This window comes from Vanellus vanellus (assembly GCF_965231255.1).
Source record: "Vanellus vanellus genome assembly, chromosome: 16".
In the NCBI taxonomy this organism is placed as follows: Eukaryota; Metazoa; Chordata; class Aves; order Charadriiformes; family Charadriidae; genus Vanellus; species Vanellus vanellus.
The window spans coordinates 3,895,661-3,908,014 of NC_138921.1; the positions used below are offsets into that span (position 1 = coordinate 3,895,661).

At 56.7% G+C, this 12,354-nt stretch overlaps 1 protein-coding gene across 2 annotated transcripts in view; it reads left to right on the top strand.

Moving 5' to 3' along the window:
- Nucleotides 1-12,354, top strand: part of RBM19 (RNA binding motif protein 19) — a 105,688-nt gene that overhangs the window by 70,404 nt on the left and 22,930 nt on the right. The window contains exon 25 of one of the 2 annotated variants that reach the window (XM_082491606.1): nt 3,970-4,341. The exons of the other annotated variant lie outside the window; for it this stretch is intronic. The gene's annotated coding sequence lies outside the window, so the exon portion shown is untranslated. Of the gene's footprint in view, nt 1-3,969; nt 4,342-12,354 lie in introns of those variants that run through there. 2 annotated transcript variants of the gene reach the window in all.

Consider the following 12,354-nt stretch of genomic DNA (forward strand, 5'->3'; position numbering starts at 1 on the left):
CCACCACCTTCCCCCTTCCACCACCACCTTTCCCCTTCCACCCCACCACCTTCCCCCTTCCGCGACCACTACCTTCCCCCTTCCACCACCACCTTCCACCTTCCACCACCACCTTCCACCACCAGCTTTCTCCTTCCGCCACCACCTTCCCCCTTCCGCCACCACCTTCCCCCTTCCACCACCACCTTCCACCACCACCTTCCTTCTTCCACCACCACCTTCCCCTTTCTACCACCACCTTCCCCTTTCTACCACCACCTTCCTCCTTCCACCACCACCTTCCCCCTTCTACCACCACCTTCCACCACCACCTTCCCCCTTCCACCAGTGCCTTTCTCTTTCCACCACCACCTTCCCCCTTCCACCACCACCTTCCTCGCCAGGAAACAGAACAGAAGAGCGAGGCGGCAGCTTTCCTTGCCCCGGAGCACGGCTGCGTGCGACTGAGACACGCTGCCTCCTGTTTTCCCTAAATATATGCATTGGAGAGGGAGAGAAATCGCATGGCGAGGCTTGAGATTTCCGACTTAGCCATTCATGAATAATAATCAGGCTGAGTAATTCACAGTAAATGGGTATCCAAATTGGCTAATAAGGGAGGCTTTCACCCCAAACTGGAGCTAGGAAGAGAGGCAGAGAGAATATCAAGAGCCTTTGGCTGAGGCGGGTGCGCGCGCGGTGTGACCTGCATCGGTGAGACACAGGAAGCGATGCCAGCGCCAGAGCGGGGAAACCGGAGAGCGGCGACGGGGGAGAACACCGGAGGAGGGACGGCGGGGCAGCAGCGGCCGGGCTCGGACCTGCAGGGGCACGGATCCCTATGTTCCACAGTCCCTAATTAGTGCCACCTAATTAGGGTCCGCTATCTCTTCCAGCCTCAGGACCCTCTGGGGTGATGGGTAGTAGCGTGTCCAGCCCACACGTCCTGCCAGCGCTCCGGCCCCGCAGCCCCCACGGACTGGAGGGTACAGAGCTGGTGTCACCATGTCCCCACGCCTGATGTCCCCAGCTCAGGGCTTAGCAAAGCCGCTGGGACGGCGATCGCGCACGGTGGTGCTACCTGTCAGGGTGAAGGAAAGTAGGAGGGAGGTCAGTGCCGTACGTCAGGAGAGGTCATCTGGGGGGGAAAAAAGGTCTTCTTTGCGTTCGCTTGAACTAAAACTCAGCTTTTGCTTTGTCTGCTGGTTAATTTTCTCCTGCGCGAGCGCGCGAGGCAGCGGCAGGAGCTGCGTTCAGGCGCAGTGAGGTGTGGGCTGTCTCTCGTCGTCTGCCGGCAGCGGGTTCCCACGGGGAGGAGGTGCTGCCCCACGGGCACCCCGTCCTCGGGGTCGGGGGAGGGGGAACCGGTTCCCAAGAGCCGTCCGCCGGATGGAGTGGCAGCGATAGGCGCTTGGTCCCTCCCGCGGGTCGGCTGCTGCTTCCCAACAAATGTTCCTCTAGCAGCATCTTAAGATGGTGTTTGATAAAGTTAAGATAAAGAAAAAGGGAAAAAAAAAAAAATGCGGATCTCGGTCTGCGATTTGGGCTATTTAAATCCGCAGAATAGAAGCTGGGGAGCGCAGCTGATGAGTAGCTAAAGGAAGGATGCCCCTCCGAGGGCCGGCTGTTGCCAGGCGGTGTTTTGCAGCTGCTAAATGACTTTTTAAATTGAGGAGAAACCTACAGCCACTTTTACAGTCCCCTCAGCTCCCTTATATAGGGCAGCGCGATGGCTGGAGAGCACCGGCGCTGCCGCTTGGCTGAGTTACCAGATATTACCGTCCCGCTGTCCTACAGCAAAGAATTGCAACGGATTCGAAATAAACCGCAGCCGCTCTGGCCAAAGGCAATTTTCCTCCTGCCCTTCCGCTCCCCCTCCCCACCTTTCCCCTCCCAGAGCCGCTGGATTGAGGAGGCTCACAAAATCCAGCACGCCGGGTGGCGCGGGGCAAACAAACCTTCTTTATTTTTTTTTTTTTTTTTTCCCTGTGACTTGACTTATTTAAGCAGGTTGGAAAGTGGTTTCGGGATGTGCGGAGTGTTTTTCCCTGGGGTATGATGGATGCTCGCAATACCCCAGCTGCAGCACCGCAGAGGTGGTGGCCAAACCTCCCCCCTCCACCCCACGTCCCTCCATCCCTTCCCTACGGCTTTAAACCCTCCCTGACGGCCCAAAAGCGGAGGTGGGATTTAGCAGGTGTAATGAGGACAGCTTTATAAGCCACGAGAGATGGTGAGAAAATGGAGCTCCTGCCTCTCCTGCCTTTGGTGACGTAAAATCTTTTTGGGGTTACGCGCCGCCCGCGTTAGCCGCCGCCGCCCCGGGGATGCTGATGGGGCTGGGGAGGAACTGGGGTGCCCCCCTCCAGCCGGTCCAAAGGTTTCATTCTTCACCAGCCTGGAAATCAAACCACAAAATGCCAAATAAAAGCTTCACCCAAAGCACCGTGAGAGAGCTCTGTCCCGGTTATACACTTCAGCCATCCCGGTGGGGCCGTACCCGGTTTTTCGGGTACCCGGCAGCAAAGCCCAGGCTGGACCTCAGCCCCATCCCTCCCGCCCTGAGCTGAGCCCTGCCGGAGCCCCACGCCGGAGCCAGAGTGTGTGGCCAGGGTAAAGCTGGAATTTTGCATTTTGTGGTCTGATTTGTAAACTGACGAAGTAGAAAACCTTTTAATTTCTTTTCTTCCCCCAGGCTGCGGGGCTGGGTGCGCGGCAGCAGCCCGAAGCTCCGCTGGCACGGCCACCCCCTCGGCTGCCACACTGCTCCGGGCTGGGAGCATCCCACCGGTGTCTAAATTAACCCAAATTATTTCGACAGAGCCGGGGCGGGCAGAGCCAACCCGTGCGGTGGTGCTGGTGGCTCCGAAGGCTCCGTGACACCTGCTGGGGAGGCAGAAAGAGGCAGATTGCAGGCAGGAGCTGGTTTAATTTCCTTTTCAGCCCAGCCCAGTGTGTCAGCCTGGGCTGAGAAAGCCCCGGGAAACGGAAGGACAGACCGTCCCGGGAGCAATTTTAAGGACGTGTCAGAAGAAGTGATGCAGGGCTGCGGAGGGCTCGCCCCGGGGGGGACGCGGCTCACCGTCCTACCCCCCTCCGGCAGGATAAACTGGACAGGCGCGTCACCCCTGAGCAGCTACAAACCAGGGCGGGTTGGTCCTTCCACCCGAAATTGGGGCTGAAAAATGAAAACTGGGAAGTTTTGGTTGTTTTATTTTTTTAATTAAATTAAAAAAAAAAAAAAAAACCAAACACAAACCCAAAACACCCGGCTCTGGGTTTGCTGTGCCGGCAGCCCCCCCTGCGCCCGGCAGCGCGTGCGGCCGCGGGAGCGGAGAGGGGGGGTCTGGCGGGGGCGACGAGCAGGCAGGAGCCTCGGACTTCGTTAGGATTCAGCCGTTAGATCTCTCCTTTCTCTCTGATGGCTGAGTGTGATTGACACTTACAAATTACCCAGCCAAAAGTGTCGAGTCTTTGACCCCTGAGTAACATCTTTGGCAAGCCTGAGATTTGCCAGCATTTTGTCATCTAATTACTACAAATCCCTTGAAAATTCACTGGCTGGTGAATTTTTAATGCGGGACAATTTCAATGTGATGCATCGCCCAGATGGGCACGCGCGCGTGTTCCTTCCCTCTCCCCCCCGCCGCCGCTTCTCCTTCCCTTTCTTCTCCTCTTTCTCGCCTTTCTTTTCTCCGTTTCCTCCCCCCCCCCATCCCAGTTCTTGCCTCCCTCCTGCCTACATGCGTCCGTATTCATGGGAAGCGCCCCAGCATCTCATCCCTCCCCGGGATCTTCATCCCGCTGGAGGAGTCTGGGATGGAGCCGGGCACTTTGTGTGTGTGTGTGTGTGTGTGTGTGTGTGTGTGTGTGTGTCCCCAGCCTGGAGTCCCCCTCGCTGGCTCGCCGCCGGTGGCAGGGAACTGCTACGTGGCATTAATATTATATATATATATATATTTTATTTTTTTTTTCCCCCCGTCTTCTCAGGTCTGGCTGATGGAGGGAGAGGGAGAAGCCTCTGCTGGGGACTCGGCGGCCAACCCACTTGTTGCCAGCGGAGTCCGCTCGTCCTGTGAACTCGAGGGCCCATTTAAGCCATGCGTCCGCATCCTCGGTATTCCCAGCCCTTGAATTCGGAAGGGGAGGAATAGCCTTTCTCTGCTGGCAGCTCCCGCCTAAGGATCTCCTCTTAAATCCGGGCAGGGGCGCGATTCCCCTCGTTTTCGGAAACCGCCCCGCCTCGGTGGCACAGAAACTTGGGGAGAGGGCCACTTCCCCTGCTGACCCCCGCAGAACCCGCTCCTAATGTCGCTATTGAACGGTAATTTCTGTACATTAAAAACCACGTGCGTATTTTAAGAGTTTTCCAAACTGAGTCACTTCTCAGGCTGGTTTGGATTTGTTTCTTTAATACATATTCGCCAGAGCGAGGTGGTTATTTTGGTCCGATAGGGAGATAAGCGTATTTTAGGAGGGAGGTGTGGGCTTTGCTGCGTTGGGCTTTGTGCCTGTGTCATTTCTGTCCCCGCTCTCAGGCAATCGCCTCCCGTCTCTCCCTTCCCGGCTTTCAAAGGGAAAGAGGCTTTGCTTTTCAACCAGGGTACCGCTTTACATATGTACGTGGCTGATAAAGTATTTTCACTTCGCCCCTTTCCCCTCTGGGAACCGCTGTCTTACGGCAAAACTGTTTTGTCTGACAAGGGCTGCAACAGATTACACGTGTTGGCTGCAAACACGGGGCCTTTTTTTTTTTTTTTCCTTCTTTTTTTTTTTTTTTTCTTTTTCAGAACCGCATACCTTTAAAAAAAAAAAAAAAAAACAAACAACAAAACCTCAACAAATCTCTATCTGTGCACTGTCGCGGTGAGCTCTGCCTTTCGCCTCCCGTTCCCAGGAGCAACCCCGTGGTCAGATCTTCTTGTGGCATCAGACCTCCCCGGGGTGATGCCTCTCTCCGGGTTGTTTTTCTTCATTTGAGCCCGAATCCACAAAAATACCGGGGCTGAGCACATCTGGTCGGTGTGGCCTGGGCTTTCGGCTGCGGTTTGGGGTGGGATTTCTTGGGACCCTTCAGTAGCGGCGTCCGCGGAGATCGGCGGCGCTCGGGGGGAGCGATGCCCTCGTGCTGCTGAGGACCGAGCGCCGAGTTGCGCGCCGGCGGCTGCAGCGGGGGATGGCGCGTGATGGACTCGGTGGCTTGGGGACATCCAGGACAACCCCTTTCTGACCCAAACGTGGGCCGTGGATTTCTCCCATCTCATCCAAGTGGGAGCTGGCTGGGAAAGGTGCGGGCTTTGCTTTTCATCATGTTGTTTGGGCGTTAAAACCTTAAAATCCTCATCTGGCTCTAACAGGAGAGGGGCAGAGCCAGGAAACCCCTGCCCAGGAAGGGGAATCTGTCCCTTGGCTCCACCAGCTCCCGACCTGCCCCTTCCAGAAATGTCCCTTGTCCTCCCAGCAGGAAGGCAGCGCCGGCACCCGCAGGGGGAAGGGCTGGGAGGAGGTGATTTTAGGCAGGATTCACTGGTGTTTCGCTGTGCAAAAGCTGCGCGCCAGGGCTGAGACATGCCCAGATTCCGGGGGGGGGGGGGAGGGCAAAAAATGAGGGCTCTGTAGTGCTTTAGAGAGGACACCCGGAGCTGGAGGTGCCTGAGGGTGCTGTGGAGGAGAGGAGGTGGCACCAAGGGAGGGGTGCAGCGTGGGTGCTCATCGCTGACTAATCCTGGCAGCGCCTCACGTGCTTTAAAGGGAAAATGCAAGATGTTTAACGATGTGTATGAAGAGTTGGGGTACGTCACTGTAGATGGAAGGCAGCTCAGGAGAAAGCTGTCCTCCAGGAGGATGGACGGGGGGGATGACATCCGAGACGGGGAACCCACGCTAGATGCCGTGGGGAAGCGTGACCTGCTGAAAGCGTGACGTTAAGACACACTTTAATTTGTCTCCGAGCAAACTGAAACCAGAAGCCCATCCTTTTGCACCAGGTTTGGTGTGTGGCAGAGGACCCACAGTCACGCCAGGGTGTCTGGAAGGGACCCATGGGGCGAGCAGCTCTCCCTGTGCCACCACCGATGGACGCTGGTCCTGCCTGCTCGCTGGTGACCCGGCATTGAGGAGACTTTGGACCTGGGCACTGTCCATGAGTTGTGTCACCACTGGGGATGCTGAGCTGTGGTTGCCTCAAGCGTTGGTGATCTCAGCGACCAACCCGAGGGGTTTTCACTGGGGTTTCTGGGGGAGGAGGTCCCACCAGCAGCATAGTCTGACTCCAGACTGAGGACCCCATCCTTCTGGGCACCTTGTGGATGCCTGAGGATACCCAGAAGCGATGTGAAGCCTGACCTGCTCGTTTCCAAGTTCGTGTTCTCTTTTTTTTTTTTCCCCCCATCTCCGCATCTTTGCTCATGAAATCCTGTCAAAGCAACAGGTCCAAGTCCAGGGAATACTTTGCTTTCCCCGAGTTGTTTGGGGAGATAATTAACCGTGCGCTCTCTCTCGGCTGCAGCCTGCCGTGCCTGCACTGTGCGCAGGGGACCTGAGGCTGGATGGGGGAGAACCACGGGTGGAAAATAGAGAGAAGGAACCCGCCGAGAGCGACCCTCGCTGCGGCGTTAGCCCGGGTTGGGGTCCAAGCACCAGCCTGGGCCGCTGCTTCTCCCGGTCTGTGCTCATCCCTCACCCCACGGCCATTCGGTTTTGGGGACGTCCTTTTTGCTCTTGGTGCCTTTTCCAGCTTCTCGGTGCCCCGGCCGATCCGGGGACAGATGCTGCATCTTCTCCTGCAGATGTGGGCGCAGCTCTGGTTTATACCGTGGTGTAGCGACGATCCTTCTTGGTCCTTTTCCCGGTCCTTCCCATCTTTTCCCAGTGATTTCTGTCCTGCAGCCTCCTGTTATTTTGCCCAGCTCCTATTTCTCCCAGAGCCAAGCTTGGTGGCCTGGAGATGCTCCCGGTGGTCATGGGGGACACGGTGGGTGACGCTACCGGTCTGGGCAGGGCCACCCGCACCCTGACACCTCCCCAGGGTCTTCCCAGGCATGGAAACACCCCGGTGCCCACCGGCAGCCCGTGGCACTCCATAAACCCCCTGCTCCAGTCGCACTGCGACGCCTGGGTAACTAAGAAGTAATTAGTGCCGCTTGCTACAGCGAGTAAAACCCAAATGTCAAAGAACAGCAAAGCTATTAAGACCTGGTTTTACTGCACTTTTGCAGCCGAAGTCTGTCTGTGTGTGTGTGTGCGCTGAAATTTGGGGGGGGGAGGAGGTTTCACCCCCGAAGCACCGGGTGAAGTCGCTTCCCTTGGCTGTGCTCCCAACCTGGCAGGTCATTCCCAGCTCCCTGCCTCAGTTTCCCCTCCGTAAGGGACCCGCCGTGCCCTACATGGGGAAACCCACGTGGTTGTGTGGATGGGAGAGGGCAGGTCCTGCCCCGGCGGGGGGGTGCGAGGCAGGGTGTCCCCAGCCGGGGTGGGTAAGGACAGCTCAGCAGCCAGGGGAACCCGTCCGCTCCGATTTAGATCTTAAAAATCAGATGAGCCGTAACGAGCTGAAGGGCTCTCCCTGCCCAGGTGCCCACCCGAGCGCTCCCAGGCTCCCAAAACGGACGTGCTTGTTGCCACGGGCAGGTTTTCGGGGAGCAGGCGGCTGGGCTGGGTGCAGGCAGGGCGGCAGGTCCCGCAGCAGGACCGCGACACGCCAGCCTGCTTCCCATCCCTGCACCGAGCCAGAGAGGGAGAGAGCAAGAGAAAACGGGAGGGAAAGGACATGTCAAATCAATCATATTTAAACAAAAGCCTCTTCGGCCCAAGGGCCCTTTTAAAAGCTGCTTATTTAATTAAAAGTCCCATTTTCCATATTTATGGCCCTTATTCAGTTAAATATTAACCGCCTGGGCCAGGGCTGGTTTATTCTTTGGGAAGAGGCAGCGTTGGGAGGTTCATTAGGGGTTTATCAGGCAGCCGAGGCGCCCGGCAGATGGATGGATGGATGGACGGACGGATGGAGGATGGATGCAGGACGGCGCACGTGGGCTTACACTGGTACCCAGGGGCCGCGGGGATGGCGTGACCACCGTCCCAGCTCTTTGAGGCCACCCCCCATCACCTTGCGGCAGGATGCAGGGAAACGGGGTTAAAAACAGGGGAATTGGGACTGTTGGGGTGGTGTGAGAGATGAGCAGGCACGGTGCTTGCTGTCACATTGGCTCCTGAAACCCAACCACTGGGCGCAGCTTATCGCCCCCACCCAGCACCCCTCAGATGTGCCAAAGTTATCATAAACCGCCCCCCAGTTTTGCCCTGGGGTGATGGGACCATCACTGGCTCCTGGCCAAACCCTTCCCAGGGTTGTGGAAACGGGACTCTTTTCCCCCAAGATCGGATTCCCAGCATCTCAGTGGGCAATCCTTGCTGGTGTGTGACAACTGCGTCGGTGCTGGACCCGGCTCAGCTCAGAGCTGTGCAAGACCTCACTGAAGGTTCATCAACCGACCATGGTGTTGGTGCACCAGCCTGGCCCTTGGGAGCTAGAGGCAAGGACCTCTGCGGGGGTGGAGGTGGACCTCACTGGTAGACACAGCATGGAAGAGGGAAAACACTGCTGGCTGCAATGAGTTGGCAATGCCTTCAGAAGATGTGGGAACGAGCAGCACCTGAAGCTTATATAGGTTCCTCTCAAGGAGAGATGCTCCTCCCGGGGTTCATGGTGCTCTGAGGAGAAGCAGTAGGGCCTGGCCGTGACAGCAGCAACAAGAGCAAGCAGTGGGACCACGACAACGAGGAGAAGGTGCTGAGTTGGGGACAGAGGGGGTCTTTATGCCCATGGGGCTGAGGGCTTTGTGTGTAGGCGGTGGCTATGATCTAGCTTCTGCTGTCTGAGGTACCTGTGCTCTTTTTCTGGTGGCTGCTCTCCTTTCCTGCTGGTGGTTATTTTGCCTGGCTGTGTTGGACAGGCGCTTGGCTCAATGGGGCTGCCACCTTAGTGGAAGTTGATGATTTGATGCTGTGTAGCTGCTTCAACCTTCTCCCCCTTGATGCTGTGCAAGGGGCACGGTGGGTCTGCCTTGGTTGGGTAGTTTGTAAGTCATTACCAAGTGGGTCTTGTATGTCATTTTACATGGCAGTGGTGAAGCGAGAGAGTTCCATAGATTTGCTGGAAGCTGAGCTGGTTGGGAGAACTTGACCACGTAGCTATGGATCTGGAGCTGGCTCAGGAGCACCACTCATAAGTCAGCCTAAATGATGGGGGGAGTTGGAAGGTGTCTGAGGCCAGAAGCTTCTCCACGCAAAGGTGCTCTTCCTCTGTGTGCTGCTTGTTTTCCTCCAACGGACCCACGGGCAGTTCTTGCGGCACAGGGTGGTGGCTTTGAACTGCCACCATCAAGGTGAGCAGAACAACCCACTTTAGATGCGCTGGGAGATGCCCTCAGGAGGGAAGGTCCTTTGTAAAGACCTCAGGAGAGCGGCTCTCCCCTGGGCAGGCACAGGAACTTGCTCTGAACTCTGTGTCCACCATTGTCCCCTTCTTATTTTCTTCTTGGAAACTCTGTTGTCCTGGTTTGAGTGACACAGGACTGATTTCTCTTCTAATACTTGGGAAAATCGCACTTTTAGAAGATTCTAGTGTCTGAATTTGTGAAAATACCTACTTTCTAGCCAGCTACGGTGTGCGGGTTTCAAGGTCTCGGTGTTTTTCGAGTTCGCCAGGTGTGGGGATGAGGAGGAGCGTGACCCGGGCACTTGACCCGCTCTGGCCAACGGGGTTATTTCATACCATCAACGTCACATTCGATATAAAGTAGAAAGTTTGCTACAAAGTTCTCTCTCTGCCTTGATGGCTGCAACCCTGAGAACTCCTCGCCCCGGTGCCACAGCCCCGAGCCCTTCCCTTCCTCCCGAAGCTGCAGCGCTCGGTGTCCCACGTTGGCTGTCACTGCTGGGAGGGCACGGCTTCTGCGGATAGAATGGGCTGAGGATAGTCCTTGTACATTCTATACTGGTATCGGGATCAATACTGGTCCTTTAGTATCATTAATGTTAATTATTTAGTCCTATCCTATTAAATCTATTTATATGTCAGCCCTTGTGTTTCCTTGGTTTTCCCCCCGATTCCTCTTCCCGGGTGGGGAGGGGTCATCAGGTGAGAGGATAATTGCCTAAACGACAATAAATTGCCGTGGGTTTCCCAAACCCATCACACCCGTACAGCCCCACGGCACCCTGGCGCGCCGGGTACCACCATGTCAAGGTAGGGGATGCAGTGTTGGGGGGGGGGGACGGGGGGGACACATACACGATGGGAGCATCTCCCCCTCCACCCCACTCAAGCGCAAACCGAGCCCTCTTCTTCCTCTCCGTCCAAAATAACACGGCACCGGCTCAGGCGGCGGAGCCCAAAGGAGCGGCGGCGGTGGGAGAGTGATGCTGGCGGGGTGAGGAACGAAACGGAGCCGGTGATGTCCTCTGGAGGCGGGGGGGGGGGGGGGGGGGGACAAGGCTGGTGTGGAGGGATGGAGGAGGAGGAAGGGGGGGTGGGGGGGTGGCAGGAGAGGGAGAGACACCGGGTTATCAGAGAAGTGTGAAGACAATAATGCAATCTGACATTTCTGAAATGAGACCCCCCGGTTGCCCTGGCAACGGCTCACGTGGGACCAGCTCCCGGGAGACGGCTCCGAGATGTGCTATAAATGATGTTTGATTAGAATTTAAATCATTTAGGCGGAGAGAAGATAGGCCTTTTGTCAGCGCGGGGACCCGCGGGGGTCAGCCACCCGGCAGCTGCCTGGGCGCGCGGCGGCCGCGGGCGGTACGGGGACCGGGGCGAGGGGTCACCCGGGGGGGGGGGGTGGGGACACGATTGCCCCTGTCCTCCCCTCCGCCGGGGGTTGCTGACCTTTCCAGCCGGGCAAAGCGGGAGCTCGAGGCCAAAGCAAACACGGCATGGGGGGAGGAAGAGGCTGCATCCGAGCCCTGGGAAGGTAGTTGGCATCTCGGCAGCATCACCTGGGGTTTTGGGGGGGGAGGGGGGGGGGGGAGAGGTTTGCCCAGCTGGTGTCAAAGCACCGAGATCTTCCCATGGCTTCCACCAGCTGAGAACCCGGCTTCCACGGTGGCAAACGTGCGCTGTAATTAAGATAATAACACTTCAGAATCAATTCTGCCTCCCTAAAAGTTTGCTTAAGGAGCAGGGAATGAAGCACGTTGTTACCTCCAAGTGGAGTGCCCTCCCCAGGAGACATGGGCCCAAGCTGCCTTCAGGAGAACTTCCAGGTTCTCCCCACCACCTGCAGACCACGGCCCAGGTAGGCTCTCCAGCATCCAGCCCTGTTTAGAAGAGCCATTCAGGGCAGGAATCGTGCTGGACATCTCTACGCTGGGCATTTCTTGCTCTTTGCAGCTCCTCGCTGCATGGAGCGAAGTCCTCTTTGCAGTACAAAGTCTTCCTCGTGATGAAATATTTCGCCTGGCTCCGGGAGCTTGGAAGATTTCACGCATGGAGCAGCCAAGATTGAGGCTGGGGTCGGCAACCGTGGTTTATGTTCCTGTCATGCCGAAACTGCAGTTACTGGGTTTATTGAACGAGGTCTCCAGGTGGTGGCAATGAAATGCAGGAGAGTCTCAACTCAGGTGCAAGGCCTTTGCTGGTGCTGAGGGGTTGTGGTTCGCTCTGGTTCTCAGCCGCCGAGGACACCGCTCAGATCAGCCCAGTCTTGCTCATCCAGTTCAGTTAGAAGATGACTTCAAAGCATCTGGACCACCTTCTGAGGTCTCACGAGTGGTGTGCAGGGATGGCCGCCATCAGAATCAGGAGGCAACGCTGCCTCAGGAAGGCTGAGAGGGCTCCTGCCCTGCCTTGTTCTCGTTATCTACCCCCAGGAGGTGGCTCGGTTGCGTTGGGTGAGGACTTCTTGAATGAAAGGTCAAGTGTAGACAGAGGCTGGGGAATGCTCCATCAGCTGAGCGTGGGAGCTCCATCACCGCGAGCCTGGCCGAGGCGCTTCACCAGCTCACCTCAGGGAGGGATCCAGTGGTGACTCCCTCCACCGAGCATCCCACCGCCCCGTCAGCTGGAGGAGCTCTTTATTTCCTTTAATATGAAGAAGCTGAGCCCTGGCTTGAGATGGGGTAAGGAAGAAAAGCGGCCGATTCTCCGGTCGGTGGGAGAACGGTGTTAAAAGTGAACCAGCAACTGGGCACGGACTTTCTTCTGGGAAAGTGCTTAAAGTGTTTGCTCTTTATTGCCACGGTTTAGGTTCAACGACTCTTTTAGAGCTCGCTTTGCAACTTCCCGAAAATGCCATCTGATCGTGAAATTAGAGCTAAACTAATAAGTCTCAACAAATATTAAGCTAATGAATTTAGCTTCTTTCTGTT